Source organism: Scleropages formosus, chromosome 11 (assembly GCF_900964775.1).
Source record: "Scleropages formosus chromosome 11, fSclFor1.1, whole genome shotgun sequence".
Taxonomy (NCBI): domain Eukaryota; kingdom Metazoa; phylum Chordata; class Actinopteri; order Osteoglossiformes; family Osteoglossidae; genus Scleropages; species Scleropages formosus.
This window is the reverse complement of record NC_041816.1, coordinates 23,932,954-23,942,429: the sequence shown is the minus strand read 5'-3', so window position 1 is coordinate 23,942,429 and position 9,476 is coordinate 23,932,954.

The window sequence follows — 9,476 nt, the reverse complement described above, 5'->3', positions numbered from 1 at the left end:
GATTTTTCAGCCCTTCCCATGAACACGTCATTTAACATGATCTTATAGAGCATCACGACTCTTTGAGACCGAAACAGGCAACATCACGCCGCCGCCTGTCTTCGCCGGAACAACACGTTCATATCATCCTTAGCGATCCGAACCCCATCGACTGTTGGGAACTCGCAGGGCAAGCAGATCAGTTCAGAACTGAGAACTCATAGAATTCCGAAAACTTTATCGCCAGTGTGTAAGATATGCAAGAACTGATTATGGTTCGATGCCAAACAGGAAAACATAAGACAATAACAATATAAAATACAGAAGAATACTTTTTTTAGATATACAAAACCAACTGATTTCAAGAACCGCTCACCCATCATGGAGATACTGGGCACAAGGGATGGGATTACGCTCCGGACAGGACGCCAGTCCATCACAGGGCCACAACTAGGTACCCGGGCGCAGATACTGGAACAATTGGAGGGGAAGCACCCTGCTCAAAGGCACTACAGAAGGAGGTGGAGATCAAACCAGCAACCTTCGGAGCCAAAGGCAGCTGCTCCTACTACAACATCACCAGCCACCCAATATACAGTATAAGCCACCTTTAATTTTTTTAATTTTTACAAATTTTTAAACAATACAGAGTAAAACTTCTTCAAATATGTAGAATAATATTTTATATATATTTTTTTGCTTTTGCATTTATTCTTAAAATTCTTTTTTTAAAAAAATATATAGAATAACACACATTTTTCAAATTTTTGCATTTCAATTTTTTTTTTTAAATCGATACATTTACATGCATTCATTTATCAGACGCTTTTCTCCAAAGCGACGTACATCTCATTGAAAACACAACGTGTTCATTACATTAGCAGAAAGAGAGACGTAGATGCAGACGTGTGATTCTTAAATCCAGTTAGTTTGTTTCCATTATATGAACCAATGTTCATCACACAAGTAGCTGCATAAAACTTTATCAGAAGATCCATGATTTCTGATCACCTTCCTATTAATAATTTTTTTTTCAGATACATGTAAACATTTGTTACATGGCAGAGTAATACTTTTTAAAAAACCTCTTCCTTAAACTGAAGACACTCTTCAAATGCATTCACTCCTATATTTAGAATAAACATCACACACGGTCTGAAACCACTTGTCCTGAGCAGGGTTGCAGCAAACTGGAGCCTAACCCAACAGCGCAGGGTGCAAGGCTGGAGGGGGAGGGGACACACCCAGGACAGGACGCCAGTCCAGCGCAAGGCACCCCAAGCAGGACTTGAACCCCAGACCCACCGGAGAGCAGGACCCAACCAAACCTGCTGCACCACCGCACCACCACACCCTCTCAGAGTAAACATCATTTACAGAAATAATACTGCTCTGATGAGGTTCATATGCACTGAGCATTCTTGGCTTGGAAGACTTTGGACATTAACATCCTAGTAAGATTTTTTTTTTAATTAAATTAATTTTATAAACAGCACATGGTCACACCAGCAGACAGGTGGACAAAGCAAACCAAGAAATTGCAAATACGCCCACATGCACGGAGCGATGGCTCAGAAGGTCACAAGACTGCAGTGTTTTGCAGGTATGATCTTGCAGCACTTTGTACACAATAAGACAATCATTTTAATGGCTTTAATGTACTGAATTCCTCCACTTCCCAACCAACCAAAGCTGCTTTTGCATCTGAAATTATACTTGACTACATCCGAGGCTGGGGGTGCGGTGGCGCAGTGGGTTGGACCACAGTCCTGCTGTCCGGTGGGTCTGGGGTTCAAGTCCTGCTTGGGGTGCCTTGTGACGGACTGGCGTCCTGTCCTGGGTGTGTTCCCTCCCCCTCTGGCCTTACACCCCTGTGTTCCCGGGTAGGCTCCGGTTCCCCGTGACCCCGTATGGGACAAGCGGTTCTGAAAATGTGTGTGTACATCTGAGGCTTGAGCAGATGGGGAGCAGATGAAAAAACAGTGAAAAATTAGATAATTGTTTACATGACCATTGAAACACATCAGTTAGGTGTGTGCAGATAGGCCCTTACTCACCACTGAGTCCCATCTAAAACTCTCGATGACGCATTTAAGATCCTCCAACACCGCTCAGTCAGTCATCACAGAGAGGAGTCTAAATTTCTCTATCAATCCTATTATTTCTCCTTCTTCGATTGAATTTCCTATAACTCTATGCTAAATTGTATTCCCTTCGTTATTACACTCAGATAATGTAAATCCTCTCCCCTGCTTGCTTAATTCGGTGCTTATTTGTGATTTATCTGTGCTTCTGACTCACGGCTCTCACAAGACGACAAGAAAAAACATGTCCGTGAGATGTTCCTTCAGTTAAAGCCGTCGCGAGAACGCAGCACTTGTGCGTCTGTTGAGACGCTGGAGTCAAAACCCAGCTGCAAAAGCACAGCACTTTGTAAAAAGAGACGATAAAATTAATTTCTGGCACAATTCATTTAATCAGCACTACCTCTTTTCCATTAATTCTCTGACTTCCAACAATACATGAAAGTCGCTTTTATACGAAAAACATCACGTTCAGGTGGCACAGTGAGTAGCACTGCTCTCTCACAGCATGTGGGTGGTGTGAGAGGACATGGGTTTGATCCTTGCTCAGTCTGTGTGGAGTTTGTATGTTCTCTGGGTACTCTGGTTTCCTCCCACACTCCAAAAACATACTGTTCAGGTTCCCCCCTTAGTGTGTGAGTGACAGAGAGAGAGTGTGTGTTCCACTGATGTATGGATGAGTGACCCATAGCAAGTAGTGTATCTAGTAGTGTAAATCACCGCAGTGAATAAGGTGTGTGGGCTCATAACACTAGACAGAGTTCATTGGAAGTCATGTTGGATAAAAGTGTTTCCTAACTAAATAAGTAAATGTACATTCAAAAGCTAAACATGTGAAAAAGGAATAAGTCAAAACATGCAACAAACTTAGACATAACAGTCCATCCATTATCAGTAACCTTTTATCCAGTGCTGGGTCATGGTGGTCCAGAGCCTATCCTGGAAGCATAGGGCATGAGGTACACTGTGGATGAGATGCCTGTCCATAACAGGGAAATCAGACTGTCACCTTCACTCAGCCAAACACGCTACAGTTAAATTAGAACCACCAATTCACACAAAACACACATTTTTCCACAATGGAGGGGAAACTGGAGAACCACGTCAAGAACATGTAAAATACCCACAGACTGGGCTGCATCTGAACCAGCATCCGAACCAATAGCCCAGAACCTATAAGGCACCAGCCCACATACCACCGTCCTGCCTTACTTAACTACAGATAAATAAAAATGTAACAATATTTAAATTTATCTGATGCTTTTTCTCCAAAGCAACTTACAGTGTTAAGCTACATAAAATTATCGACCCGCTTATGCGACTGAGTAATTTTACTGGAGCAATTTAAGGTAAATACTTTGCACAGGAGTGAGATTTGAACCTGTAACTACTGGGTCTAAAGGCAGCAGCTGTAACCACTAGGATGACAGAAAACAGACATCAACACCTGTAATGAATTAAGCACATCTTAAATCAATATACATGACTTTAATATATTTTTCTACCTTACTTCATATGCAGATACTGTATATTAGTAGCTAGGATATAGTAGAGGCAGGTGGTAGTTGGTAATAGAGCCAAAGGTTTATGGTTTGAATCTTGCCAATTGCTGTAGTTCCCTTGAACAATTTATGTACCCTGAATTGCCCCAGTTAAAAAAAATAAAAATTACCCAGCTGTATAAACTGGTAAATAATTATAAGTTGTTTTGGAGAAAAGCATCAGCTAAATAAATAAATGCAATTAATGCGAACCTCTAGTAAGAGTTCATTTAAAAATAACCAGGGCTTCATAAATATAAATGAATAACTTCATTTCATTTTACCGCAGTTTCTGAACAGCATTCCGTTCCAGAAATTAAAAGCAATTACAGGCAAAACGGCAGTTTTTTGATTCGTTTTTTTTTTGCAATTTAAAATCCATCGTGATGGACAAGGATTACGCAAGAGCAAAGGAACCTTATTTGCGAGGTGTCGTTAGTCTACCTACAAGGAAACTTGCTTTCCAGATATTCTGAAAGTTGCTCTAAGGTACAGTATAGATGGCAGTTCAGTGGTTATAGCTGCTGCCTTTAGACCCCATGGTTGCAGGTTTGAATCTCACCTCCAGCTGTAGTACCCTTGAGCAAGGTACTTACCTTAAAGTGCTCTGGTAAAGTCACCCAGTTGTATAAATGGGTAAATAGATTAACATTGTATGTCACTTTGAAGAATAGTGTCAGCTAAATGAATAAATTGAAAAACACTGCTTATTTGCTTTCCCTGGAAAAAAAAAAGAAAAAAGAACTGCTCCATGGAGAAACTAATATATTCTATTAGACAAGCATAGCTTCAACATGGGGGTGCGGTGACGCAATGGACTTGGTTGGGTCCTGCTCTCTAGCAGGTTTGGGCTTTGAGTGCCTTGCGATGGACTGGCGTCTCGTCCTGGGTGTGTCCCCCTCCGGCCTTGTGCCCCGTGTTGCCGGGTTAGGGTCCGGCTCACCGCGACCCTGCTTAAGACAAGCGGCTTCAGCCTGTGTGTGAGTTTCAACATTGATTTGACATCTGCCAGGCTGCCAGTTAATGTATTAAAGGCCAGTGGTTCTGGCAAGAAAACCCCTCCCTACCTGAGTCATACCATAGTGTCTACCTCCAGAACTCCACTGGAACGGGCCCAGAGGTGGGATTGAGACACCCATTGTTAGGCTGTCTGTCGGGGTGTGGGCCATCTTCAGCCTGGAACAATAATCCTGAGCAGCACAGGACTCACCCAGTCGCACGCACAGGACAGGGGACAGGAGCACTCTGACGGTAAGAGCAGGCTTTCTTCTGCGGCAGCGCTCAACATCTGTAAGAACCCTTCACCAGCGGCGATTGCACAGGAATTTGAATGCCGTTATGTTTGGCGTTCTTTGCTACAGCGGCTTCTTAAATACAGCAACAATTTGGAGCAACGCAGTTTTATGTTAGGGTTAAAGCATCATGAGAACATGCAGAGGACACCATGGCAATGTAACCTGACCTTTGCAATGTCATAAATCATGCTAAGGGTGTGAAGGGAAGCAGAAATAGGTAATGTGTCGGGGTGGGGGTGCAGGACGGAAATGTGAATAAAAAACTGCACGGCTGAATATGTCTTGAATCCGGTGTTGCACTCATGATGACGTAACCGTGGAAACGGTCCTTTACCAGCGGTCCTCAGGAGGGGTAATTAATAAGGTCATATATCAACCTGTGGAAAAGGTTATTTCTATGTCATTTGAATGGAAAAGCAAACCTAAATAATACGGAACTGTAGAGAGAGAGTATATTGAGCGGGCAGCTGGTAGTGTAGTGCTTAGTACTATTGCATTTGAACCCAATGGTTGTAGGTTCAAATCCCAGCTCTAGTACCTTTAAGAAATATGCTTACCCTCCATTGTTGCAGTAACAATCAGCCAGCTGTTTAAGTGGGTAAATAATTGGAAGTTGCTTTGGAGAAGTATCAGCTAAATGAATCAATGTTATACTTGTTATGATGGAACCACAAGCTGAGTCTGTGTGTGTGTGTGTGTGTGTGTTCTGGACCTGAGTGCTTGCGTCGTATAGCGTGGAAGGTGCAGTGTCGCCACATTCGATCAGTTTGCCCTGGGAAAAAATGCAGCCGGCTCATCGTTACCGCAATGACCGTCCTGAAATGAGGCCAGAGAATTCCAGTCTGTTAAAAACTTGCCAGATTCTGCTTCCACAAATGTTCAAAACCTGCAGAAGTTACCTACCGTTGTTTGATGACTTGGAACCTTCTAAAAGAATTCTCATAACTCGGGATGGGCTGTAATGTTGGACACTGACTTGTGACTGGAGCACAGATGGTTTGGGTCCTGGGAAAGCTCCTTAGAATGTACCCTATAGCAAGGCACTTAACCGTGAATTGCTTTCATTAAAAAAAGTATCCTGTTCCATAAACAGGTCAAATTTGAAGAAAATTCTAGAAAAACAAAAAATCTCAGCTTGTAACTTATGCTTTTTTTTGTTGCTGCTGAGTCTGGGAAAAGATTCTAGCTGTGAGTAAATCCAGGTAAGTCGGCCACAGGGCCATGACTGACTTTTCTTAACAGGATACTGCAAACTCATAACAGAGAAGCATCAACTGCTAGCAGTTCTACTGTCTGTAGCACAACAGTTAAAGTTATGGAACGAAGCAGCAGGTATTATAGCAACTAGGGCTGCGATCTTATGTTTGGAAGTTCCTGGGTTCAAATCCCCATTCCTGCTGCAGTAACCTTGATCAAGGAGCTTTGCATGGATTACTCTAATATGAATGCTGTGCTGTGCAAATAGGCAGAAAACTGCAGTTATCTTGTATGCTGTCTTGAACAAGTGTGTCACCTCAATAAAGGTTAAAATGACATTTTTCAAGATCCAAAATATATCTTATACAATAAGAAGTCATTTTTATTCAGTAAAAAGTAGCAGGAATGTACAAGAGGGAAATGGCTGTGAAAGAGATAAGTTTTGAAACCCTTCTTGAACACTGGAAGGGATGCAGCAGTTCTGAGGGGCAGAGGGAGTCCACTCCTTGGCATTCAGGTGAAGAACAGGTGGATTTTACATTTAGGACTTCTTCCTGGGAGGATTAGCGGGCAGCCAGAGGCGGAGGTGTTGTCCGAGATGGGGAGTTTGCACTGGATGATCTAATTTTTAATTAATTACCATCTAATTTATATGGTCTTAAAATTAAAAAAAAAGACTTCTGTGGAATAGAAGTGGAATATGTAGAATTAAACCAATATTTTTACAAATGTGGAACTCTGAGGAGAACTTTTTGCAAAGACAAAGAATTTAACACGGATATAGTCGCTACCTCTGCACTCCTGAAAGCTTGAAAGAGATTCAGCACTTGTATGAAGCAATAAAAAGTGAAACATGGTAAAAGTATGCACAGCATTGCGTGTCGATGGTAAAGCTAGTCAGTATTTATTAAACAAATATTTAACATAGCTAACAATATGCAAATGTTGTCAGTGCCAAGTCATTTTCATTTCAGGGTAAGTTACCTGAAAGTTATTACTCAACATATTTCTACTGAAATTAATGAATTAGAAGTGGAAGTTAGGAAATTATTCCAGGTCTTATTGTTTTTCTCTGAATTAACGCATGGTTTTATCATTATCTGGCCTATGCTGACACCGCCATTGCCGTTGTTTCTGGGCCACACCTGTTCTGAACTGATTGTGTACCTGGTCCCACCTTCGGGATGCGACTGACAACATCTTGCGTTAAAGTGAAATTAGTAATGCGATTTCCAGATGGCAGAAGGTGCAGTTACAATTTCTGAAAAGCAATGACTCATGAAAACATGATGATGCAACAGAGAAGAACTGAACCAAACACGACCGCCCTGCCGCCAGTTGCCTCTCATCTAGGTGTTTGAGGGAGGTGATGAGCTCATTCTAAAGCATGATCACAATTACCCAGACGGTCGGACATGACGCATTTTAGTAACTCACCGTCTTTGTTAAAATTCACCTTGTAGGAACTGTGTTGGAGGACGTAGCAAACCTTTCTTTACAAGGTCTATTAGTAGTACATTTATTTATTCAGCAGATGCTTTTCTCCAAAGCAACTTCTAATGAACTCTGTGTAGTGTTACCTCTCCACACCTTATTCACTGCAGTGACTTACACACTATGGGGGAACCTGAACAGCATATCTTTGGACTGTGGGAAGAAACCAGAGCACCCAGAGGAAACCCACACAGACACAGGGAGAACATGCAAAGTCCACACGGACTAAAGGGGGATGGAACCCATGTCCTCTCGCCCCGCTAGGCTCTGTGAGACAGCAATGCTAGTAATTGTGCTACTGAGCCACTCATACAGTAGAGGAGTAGAGTGTAGGAGTACAGTACTGTACGGTCATTGCCCCAGCGATACACCCTTCACAGCTGCGAGAATTTGACCTTACTAGGAGTTCTGTTAGTGAAGTGTAAGTCAGCACAGGTAGACAACCATACCTTTTTAAACAAATGTGCGTCTATGTGAACTACAGTTGGTGCGGTAGGGTATACGTTCCACCACAATCCGAGGCTACATTGGCATTAGAGAACAGCTACATTACATCTATTTTACATTTTCCTCCAAAGCAACTTACAATGTTAAGGTTACAGTTATTTACTCATTTATACAGCTGGGTAATTTTACTAGAAAAATTTAGGGTAAGTACCTTGTGTAATGGTATAACAGCCAGAGGTGGGGATCAAACCTGTAACTTTCGGATATAATGGCAGTCGTTTTAACCCCTCCGCTACCAACCATTTCTACACTCAAAGTTTCAATGTACTGCAATTCCAGTTTGTTTGTTTATTCATTTATTTATTTGTCCGGGGTGTATTGGGGGGTCTGGGGGGGGGGCACGACACATGCAGGGTGGGGGACTGCAGGGCACACTAAACAGGGTTTGAGCCCTAAGCCCTCCACACAGCAGACACAGGCCAAACCCACTGTGCCACTGCACAACCCTCCTCCCGAAGTCTTTATTTTTTATTATTTACTTATTTATTATAAGTGTTCTGTCTTTCTGCTGCTGCTGTTCTGAGGGTTGCCTCGCAAAATTTCATCGTGTTACGTTGCATACATTGGCAATAAAATATCTCATCTCAAAAATAATTCACGAAGGAAAGCTGTGCGCGTGATGATGCTGCATCATTATGACCAATGTTACCAGTTGAAGTAACTGTGCCCATTTTAATGGATTTGTTGAGAGGCGCATATGTGATATTTCAGCGTAAAGGATGGGTAACTTTTAGGGCTCAGCACTGAAAAGAAATATTTTCTGCTACGATAATGATGTCTTCCAGATCAGTTTTTTCTCATGCTGGAGAGGTGGGGAACACTGTACTGCCCTGTAGCGACACCGCAGAGGGGGGTGCGGAAACATACACTGTTTTTTTTTTTTTGAACAGGTACACTTTTTAAAAAATGCAGGTGTGGTTCTGCGCACAAGGCAGCTGGTTAACCTGGGGTGTTGGTTAGCGTCCTGGTTAGAGCTGTCACCTTGCAGCCTGTTCTGGGTTCGAATCCCACTCCTGCCACCACACCCCTCAACCACAAAGGAAACTTGACCTGATACAGAAAGGTACCGCGCTGCAAACACAGGCAAGTCAGTGCAAAGTCCAGTCGCTTTGCACAAAGAAGTCAACTTAATAAGGCTAATAATATTAATAATAATAAGCAACTGGAAATACGTGGAATGTCACGCGGCGCACGTGACCTGTCGCACCACGCGGCCACGGAACGGGCAGTCCACCTGCGTAAGGTAGCGCGTGACGTCACCAAGACTCCACCCCCGCCCACCTAAGGCTTAGCGTTTCGGAGGCGCGCGATCTCGCCGCGCAGAAAGCGACGGTGGAAGTGAAGTGTGCCGCGAGCCTTTGCGACGCTCTGCGGCGAAC